Genomic DNA, 9,553 nt, shown 5'->3' with positions numbered 1-9,553 from the left:
TGTAGTTACATATATACAATATTAATCTATGTATGTATAATATTGACCCTCATATTTATAAGTACAAACTATGCCGACAGATTTCACTGTCTGACCCAAATTTGATAAGACTAAGAGGCTGCTGCCCGAATTCAGTATGCAGATGTGTTTGCTCTTAAGCTCTTGTTCTATATTTAGAATAGTTTCTGTTTTTGTTTTAGTTGGGATGGCAGTTGAAAGGGGGAAATATTTTCAAGCAATTCAAGGGGCGTCGGTGGTGTAATGGTCAGCATAGTTGCCTTCCAAGCAGTTGATCCGGGTTCGATTCCCGGCCGACGCACAACTAAATTTTTTTTTAATATTATTATTTTTAAAACCTTCAAATAATTGTTTAAATAATTCAAATTTGACTAACGTGTTAAGTTTATTTTGAAATATGTGATGGATATTAATTTAGGTATGTATTTTCTTTTGTGTTATTGGAGACAGAGCCAGAGAATCGCTAAATTGAATGAAAAGCTTTAAAATTAAACCGCGATCCTAAATTTAATTGAAATTATTTAATAGTTTAGAATATTTAAAATTTGGAAAATGAAATTTTAATTGGGTTTTTAAAAGGGCTGTACTCAAATTTCCCAAAGTGAAATTTCCTCGTAAATGTTTTAATCGAAATTGCATTTCAGTTTCAATTTATTATTAATAATTCTCCGTCTAACAGCTTTAAAACTTAAACCAAATTCAAACGTAAAATACTCTTAATTAATTTCGAAGTGTTTTTTTTTCGTAAATTTTTATATTAAAATCACTCAAAAAGTAGGTAAACTAAATTTATTTAGGATGTCGACAGTATAAACTATAATAATGAGTTCAATTATTTAAATTTTTAATCGAATTTCAAAAGATTTTCTTGACTTTTTAACTAAAGCTCTAAACAAGTTTACAAAAAGGCTTTCAGTTGAAATAAAAAAGCGTGACTTGAATGCTATTTTTTGTTCCATCACCCGCTGGGCCATCAACAAAAGGGAATGGGAGTACACATAAAACACCCAAGTCCCTTGTTAACAAGGTATCAACAGTTAAAGACCAATTGATTGCAGAAACAATAAGAAGGGAAAAGAATCCTTTTGGCGATTTACCTAGTTCTTTTAACAGAGAAAAAGAAAATGGAAAACCCGACGAGTAGAATGTGAGAGAGAGAGAAAAATAAACGTAAAGAAAAATGTGGAAAATGTCACGCTTCATTTGCTTTAACAGCTCAAACGAACACCTGGAAAAAAGAGAATTGTCAACAGAGAAAAAGAAGGAAAAAATATATATCTAGGGAGATGAAGAAAAGAAAAATCAACATGGCACACAAATTCCACGATGGACAGTGAAACAAATCGAATTGGACAGTTCGATTAGGCATACAAATGTGCAATTAGAAGTGAGAGACTATGTCAAACGATATGACCTGCTTCTATGCAATACCCTTTGACCAATTAACCGTTACAAATGGATCAAATAGAGGATAGAAAACAGGAAACGGATATCACAAAAAAAAAAAGACTAACGAGCCATATAATTGATAGCAAAGCGAAAGAGAGAGAGAGAGAGCGATGTAGAGTGTTAAAGTAAAGTATAGAGACAGGAGTTAAATGGCACAAATGTTGGAAATTTTGTGAAAATTATTTCGTATTATGTACAATTTTCATATAATTAACGCCACATTTGGTTAACCAATGTCTGGCCCTATCGTTGGCCACAAAATTTCCAATAATTACGCTCGAGTTTTTAATTATCTTTCAAGCATTTAATTATTATTTATGATTGTTTAGCTATTTTGAATTTGTATACCCTATAATCAAATGGGGTTAGCTGTGCATTTATGTAGTTAAAACAGCCGAAAAATTAATTTAATACCCTGCATATTATGTGTGGGTAGAGACAACAAGCACTTGAAAAAAGTGACCATGGGAGAGACACATTCTTTAAAATTAGATTATTTTTTGCTGTATATGTTCTATGGATGTTTATTCATAAAGAATGTCGTAAGATGATGCTTTAAAACTCCAAAATTGTAAATATTTAAAACAAGTATTTCGTTTTAAAAGTATACTAAACATCTGAGGAATGAATGTTAAAATCCCCTAAATATAAATTACAACTTTTGCAAATTCTAGGTTTAATATGTCCCTCCATTAAAAGTAAGACATTTATAAGTCTAACTTCTCTTCCTACAAAGTTATTCATGGACGAATCTTGGACTGTGAAATAAGGAAAAAAGGCCACAATTTCATATCTTTTAATTTTCCTTTCTAAAAGGTATCATTTAGTCGATCCTTCTGTCTTAGCATTTCTCAAAATTTTATTGCTGTTTGTTACTTTTGTTTATGTTCAAACTGAAATTGAAATTAAAATTGATTTATGTGGTTTTCTCGTGTTTGTCGTTATTGTGTCCAAAATTGGTCAGTTTATTAATTTGTTAAGGGCAGCCAGACCAGCCCCCATTCCCCATTCACACTCACTCCCACACACTTCCTACCCGCTCTCTGTTACATTTCATTGAACTGATACATATAGGAGGTTAGTCTCCTTTTATGCGGGGGGGAAGGGCCTTAAGTTCATAGCTGTGGGGCTCTTGCTGTCATGTCGCCTGCCCATAACAATTACATATTAATTAATAACAATTTTTCGGGGTGTTAATGCATGTTTAATATAAATTGTACAAGTAATTAACAAATTAACAATACATACATAAATGTATGTGAAAGAGATATGTATAAAGAAGGACTTTAGTCAATATATAAAGTAATTTGAAACGTTAATTCCTAAGAGTTTTGATTTCCTGCTTTCGCCTTTTCAACAAAGCTCCACATGAGCAACGCCTGCGTGAAAAATGCAAATCAATTCAATTAAAAAAGAACAAGAGCAACATGCGAATACAGCAAACAGCAAACAACAACAACAACAGCAACATCAGCAACATCAACAACAGCAACATTAACAATACCCTCAATTCCATAGCCTCAAGGTACATACAACGATCGATCCTGACTGCCTGCCTGCCTGCCTTCCTTCAACCTTCCCACACCAACTTCTTGGTCTCTGCCTTTGTCTCTTTCTCTGTCTCTGTTGATGCATGCGGCAAGAAAGAGAAACAAAAGCACGCGCTCCATAAAGATCCCAGACAACACATGCCACAAAAGTGTTGCAGTTACAAGAATTTTAATCAAGCGTTTAACACTAAACGCGCCACAGAGAGTGAGGCAGCAGCAGCAGCAGCAGCAAAACATGCAGCATGCAAGAGACGCATCGAAACGCGGTGTGGCGCAACCAAAAAGGAGGCAAAATGTCGACAACATTGCCGTCGTCTCTGCGCAGACGCATAAACAATTTTCAAATTGTTGTTGTTATTGTGTTGTTGTTGGTAGGCACCGCAAGGCTTTTTTTCATTGTTGCAGTTGCTGTTGTTGTTGTTGTTGTTGCTATTGTGCATAAATTAACTTGCCGCTCTTGTCTAGGCCGTGGAAACAACTTTAAATTTTTGCACTGAGAGAAACAAAACAGTTTGATTACATATTATATAACACTTATCTTTGAAATAGTAGTTAAAAAGAACAAACCTTGTCTCATGATTCCTAAAAATAAGAATATGCAAATTTCGCTTAAATAAGAAATTGTGGTATACCCGTAATATTATCACTAAGTAGTATTGAATCGTAGAGTTAAAAAAAATTAAAATAGATTTTCGATCAAACAATAGCGAATTATTTACATAAGAAATTATTTTAAACCAAAAGAGCATGCCGAAAACTAAAACAAGATTATCAGATAGTAGAAAGTCATCTGGAAATTTGGAACAACTAGTTTTACATCGAGCCTTGATATCAGCCTAGAAGTATGCTATAAAATCACCTGTAAAATCAACTGTATAAAGTGGATTCATTTTCAGTTTCACATATAAAAGTTAAAATTAAAACAGAATTTCAGATAAATGGATAAAAATTCTTAAAATTTCATTCTATATTTTAGTTTTCCTATATTTTCTAATACATTTTTCAGTGGTCAAAAAAATCAGCAAGTCAGATTTAAGTACCTGCCAGAAACGCCTCCAATCCATCCAATTTTTGTCGAAAGAAAACTGCAAGTACATACATATTTTTCAAAATTGTTGGTTATTAAGATGATCAAACCTTTGTCCCTTGAAGTTAAAGCCTTAAAATTTTGATTCTTCTGCTAATAAGCTCTTAAGATAATCCCAATTCATAAATGTACATATATTTTTCTTTCAGTGTAAATTGCTTGACTAGAGTTAGCTTTTAGCTTGTTTTTGAACACTGAACAAATTGAAATTTGCATGACAGACGCACATTGATCATATGGGAAAAAACGCAAGAAACTAAACAACCAACAACAAGAAAAAGCAAAAATCTCTGGCCTCCAACTGTGACAACAAAACATACAAAAAAAAAAAAAAAAAAAGGAGAAGTGTGTGAGTGTGTCTTTGTGTGTGAGGCATTTTTATTTTATTTTCAATTAAACAAACATGTCGAGAGCATTGTCAAATGTTTTCCTACATGAAATTTAGGCCAAATCCACTCCCCTATTGCTCTCTTTCTCTTTGGCACATTTTGGAAAATCATTCAATAAATCACCAACAAATTAACATAAATCTTTTTGGCTGTCAACATGGAAAGGCTGAGCCAAGTTCCCGCCCGAGTCCCAAGTTGCTCGCTGCCAGTTTTGCCTCTGGTCTTGCTGCCTGCTTCTGATGTGGATGATGATGTCGATCGTAAATTCTGTAAAATTTTGACAAATGCACAAAAGTAACCACCATCAAAATGGGTAATAAAAAATTAAAAAGTAAATATAAAACAAAGATGAGGAGGAGTGGTGGGAGGGGAGACGAAGGAAGCACGCAACATTTTTATGGCATAATCAAAAAGTGAGATAAATTTCACAAAAACGAAAATGGCATACTCTGAGCGAATAATGTCTTACTCTTAAGTTAGCATACACATTTGTATATATATATCTGCATATATGTGTCATAATTCCCTTGTTAGAGTATGCACACACACACACACACAAATGTGGCAAGTGCCAAGAAGGCAAAAAAGAAGAATCTAACAGAAACAGATGCATCGCACACACTCACACAAATGGCACACAAAATGTATCTTTAAGAACGCAAAATGAGCTCCATAAAATGCGACTAGACTACAATGTGGCCGAGAGCGGGAGGCCCGAGGAGACCGATTCAGAAGCGGAGGGGATCTCACTGACTAAAAGTAGAGGGAATGAAAATGTACATGTCTGCAAAGTGTTAATGTGAATTTATGATGCATTACGCGGCGGCGTCATCATTGAGAGAGAAAGAGGAAGGAAGGGACGGGAAAAGAGAGAAGAAATGTGCAGACGGCATTTTGGAGCAGTTTTTTTTGTTTGTTTCTGTTGTTGTTTTAGTGGCATAATGAAAAACAGATTTGGTTAAGTTTTTTCCTTTTTATTCTTATGATTGGTTTTTATTGGCTTAGGAAATTGTTAGATTTTATTACACGAAAAAAGTGAAAGCACTTGAGCACATAGAGGTAAGTGAAAAGTGGAAAAACTCTTCACTGAGATAATCATAAGAATTAGGATCAAAGGGAAAGTTCTTCAAAAGGCCTTAAAGGTGAAGCGAAAGAGATTCTTTTATCTAAATTTATAAATATTGAGAGGACTGCTTACAAATAAAACTATAAATAAATGAAAAATCACTAGAAATACATTTTTTAATCTGGATTTTGTGAAGTGAATTTGACTAGCGGTTTAATGCTCTTACAGTTCGAATAATAATAATAACATACTTTAATTAATCATTAGTTTAATTATTTTCCTTTAAATCATCAAAAATGAAGAGCCTCTAAGATAAATTTGAGATTATTAGACAGCCTTATGCCATAAATTAAACATCCAAAATCTAATTTGATAATGTATTTTGAGTTGGATAATGCAAAGTTTGTTTTAATTCACCAATATATTACAAACATGTCTAAAAAAGGAAAACTGAATAAACAAAAGCCAAAAGATTTTATAATTGTGCGTTCCAAAACTAATTTTCTCATAGCCACAAAGAAGATTATAAAAATAGAGTATAATAGGGTTAAATAGAATATAATAGGTAAAACAGAAAAGATAAATAGAGTAAAAATGAATAATTCTTTATTGATGTAGATACTCTTAATAAATAAGAGATTGATTAGTTTCCATCATAAAGGGTACAGTTCTAGGAGAAAGGGGTAGCAGATTAAAGAGGTAGAGAAAGAAAGAGTGAGAGAGACAGGAACTTCATGTATTGGTGTCACCAATTTTGGTACAATTTGACTATACTGTTCAATACTCTATAATTTGAGGCTTCATAAAGTATTTTGGCTATAAGATCCTTCAAACAAGTTAATTGAACCCAAAGCTTTTAACATCAATTTAGAAATTCTCAATTAAGTTTCATTTAAGCAATTTTTCTTTTGTTTTGGGGCAGTACTTATTTAGTATTAGACAGCACAGTTTCTTAAGATTTCACTCTACTTTTCAAAGTTTTCTTTCCCTTTTCCCCTTTTTTAAATGGGGTAAAGCTTTAAAAATCTCACCAGTTGCCATTCATTTTGTTGCTTTTAAATCCATTTATGGTAACTCAATCCACCAATTCAAATAAACACTTCCACATTGAGTTCATAAATCTTGCACTACCCCTCGCTCGCTCTTCTTTCCGTCCCCTCTGTTGACCACCCACCATAATCTTTGTCTTACAGCTGACACCCATTGACATTGTCACGCCCACAGAAAGAAAACAAAAACCCATATACGTACAATAAATTGTGTTTAAAGTTTCAAATAACTACAAAAGAGGAAAAATATATTTATAGGATGTGTGTGCGCGCCTTTAGTCACACCCCTTGAGGAGGCCCGATACCTGAAAAGCCGCATAAAGACTTCTTTTGCCGCCACACATTACGAGTGCCATTACAAGTTAATTAAATTATGGCAGAGAAACTCTCTGGCAATGCGACTAATAAACTTTCAATTAAGAGAAAACCCCAAATACTGAAAATACCAAAAATAGAAGGCGTTACTCGGAGTGTGCAACGCCCATAAAACTGCATTCAGATTTGGGGTGCGGTTCCAGGAGGGGCGGGCGGTCAGATGAAAACAATTTGCTCCAGTTCACAATTGAGGGGCGTGGGTGCTCGGTCGGTGGGTCGAGTGGTGGGACACTGTTGACAGCTGCTCTAAGCTTTGCTGCTGGCCACATAATTTATGCGGTTCCACACCAAAAAATTGATGCACCAAGCACACGCAATAATAATAGGCGGCGGCAGCAGCATGACGAATCTCCAGGCGTTTCTTTGAAGTTGGTTTCCTCTAGGTCTCATTTCGACAACAACAGCGACGACTCCTTTTTCGCGTTCTTTTTTTTTACTCTTACCTCTCGTGTTGGACTATGAAGTTCCTGATGCAGTCAAACAGTGCACGGCTCGTAAATAAAATCGTAAATTGCCATTTTGTTTTATTGTCCAACACACACACACACACAGTCGGACAGTCAGACAGACAGACCAACAAACAGACTGCGAGTTTTTATCGAGCTCGTTTTGTTCAAGCCAGAAGGGGTGACAAGGAGAGGGGAGAATGCAAAAGTTAATGTTGTCGTCGTGGCCACAAACATGTCCGTTAATGAGCCATAAAGGTGCAGAAGGAGCAGCAGCACCAGCAACAGCAGCAACAGAAATCGTCTGGCAAAACACACAAGTAGCAATCCAATTGGCCAAATATTGAAAGCAAACGGATGGAGACAAAATGCATTACCAGAAACCAGTTAAAATCAAGGCAAACTCTTTTTGAAAAGTACATATATACTCGAAAAGGAGGAAAATCAAGCAATTCAATATGCTTAAATGCTAATTGGATTTTATGTACAATCGGCAAATTTTTGCATATCGACGAAAAAGAAGAAATGTCCCTATGCCAGTTATTATTATGATTGAACTTAAACCCAAAGCTAATCGAGACCTTTTCATGTTAATCGAGACCTAATCATGTTTTTTTAATTATCTATTATAAAATATACATCGATTTGATGAATTATACTGATTATAGAAAATTCTCAGAAAGATAGCTTGGGAATTGAAACTTTATCGATACAATTTATATATTTTCTGATACTTTTTTCATATTATTACGTACGCCTAAAAGAGTTTCCTCTTTCTCCAGGACCTTTCCTTCTTTATTGTCGATGTATGAAAACCGCTTGACATGAAGATGACATTATTATACAACCTCTTGGTGATTATCAGGTGAGCGGCCCACTTCATCTTCACAGCTAAGAAAACCAAAAAGTACATTTCTATCTTGAGAAAGTATATATAATAACTATGTGATCTTTAGTTTTTAAATTAATCAAACTCCTCATAAGGAACTAAACAGAAGTTAAGAGAAGTGGTTTAAAAGAATTGATCTGCATATAAAAGTGACTCATTAAATCTATATCTTTAAGCTTTAAGTTGGAATAACCCATAATAGGCAAGAATGTTTAAAAAAAATCCCTGGAAAATCTTTTATTATTTCCCAACATCTATTTCTTGCTGATAAAAACCGTGTTTTAGAACAAAGTTTTCTTAATGAACAAAGCCGGGAATGAAGCACCATTAAGTTGGAATATAGTAAATTTCCCCCCACATGATGTTCCACATTTCCCAACAAGAACCAGAAGCATTTCCATAAATATCAATTAAGAGGAAATATCAAAAGTGACAGAAACATGCGGCGGTGGATGAGGAAGTTTGCCCTAACGCGACGGCTACTGGTTCTACCTGAGGGCCACGATCTGCCTACGCAGTTAGTTTGGAAGTTTTTGGGGCCCAGACAATGGCCAATTGAGCTCATCAAATTGTTGTTAAAAAAAAAAAAAACAAAAATACAAATGAAAATAAAGTATAAAACTTTAGTAAAGGAAATGCCCCGATTTGGGTGTCGAAGCATAACAATTGGAAGTCAAGTTCTGGTTCAATGGTTTCTATCTGGTTATTGACCAAATTCAATTAGTCCCCCCAACCATTAACACTCTCCCTCTTACGTTGTCTCTCTCCAATTTTCTCCCCAACCCACAAAATGCCAGTCAACATTCCCCTGATTAGACATAAGCTGCTTACTCGAGAGTTTTCCACAAGCAACAAATATAAGAAAAATTGTTAATACTTTTACTAATTTTTGTCCACACAAACAGAGACAGCAAAAAAGATGAAGAGGGTGAGTTAAAGAGTGAGAGAGGAAGAGAGAGAGGGGAATAATGAAAAGGAATTTCCTCAGTTAAGCGTCAATATTTCATGTTAAGCCTATTTTGTTAGATTTTGTCTCTCGTGAAGTTTCTTAATACAAAAAGACTCTTTAAATGACAAGTGACAACTGGAAATGAGAAATAATTGTTATCTCAAAGTTGAAAGCATTATAAACACTTTTTGATTTGCATATTTGATGTAATTTTTTTGGTCTTTGCTTTCAACGATGTTTTTATACACTACAAATTGAGCTTAAACTTTGATTATGAAAATTTCAT

General features: G+C 34.4%; 1 non-coding gene across 1 annotated transcript; it reads left to right on the top strand.

Moving 5' to 3' along the window:
- Nucleotides 1-247: 247 nt before the first annotated feature.
- Nucleotides 248-319, top strand: TRNAG-UCC (transfer RNA glycine (anticodon UCC)). Its single transcript has one exon. It is a non-coding gene; the product is annotated as a tRNA-Gly (tRNA).
- Nucleotides 320-9,553: the final 9,234 nt, after the last annotated feature.

Source organism: Drosophila tropicalis, unplaced genomic scaffold (assembly GCF_018151085.1).
Source record: "Drosophila tropicalis isolate 14030-0801.00 unplaced genomic scaffold, ASM1815108v1 contig_593, whole genome shotgun sequence".
Lineage (NCBI taxonomy): Eukaryota > Metazoa > Arthropoda > Insecta > Diptera > Drosophilidae > Drosophila > Drosophila tropicalis.
This window is presented reverse-complemented; position numbering and strand designations above follow the sequence as displayed.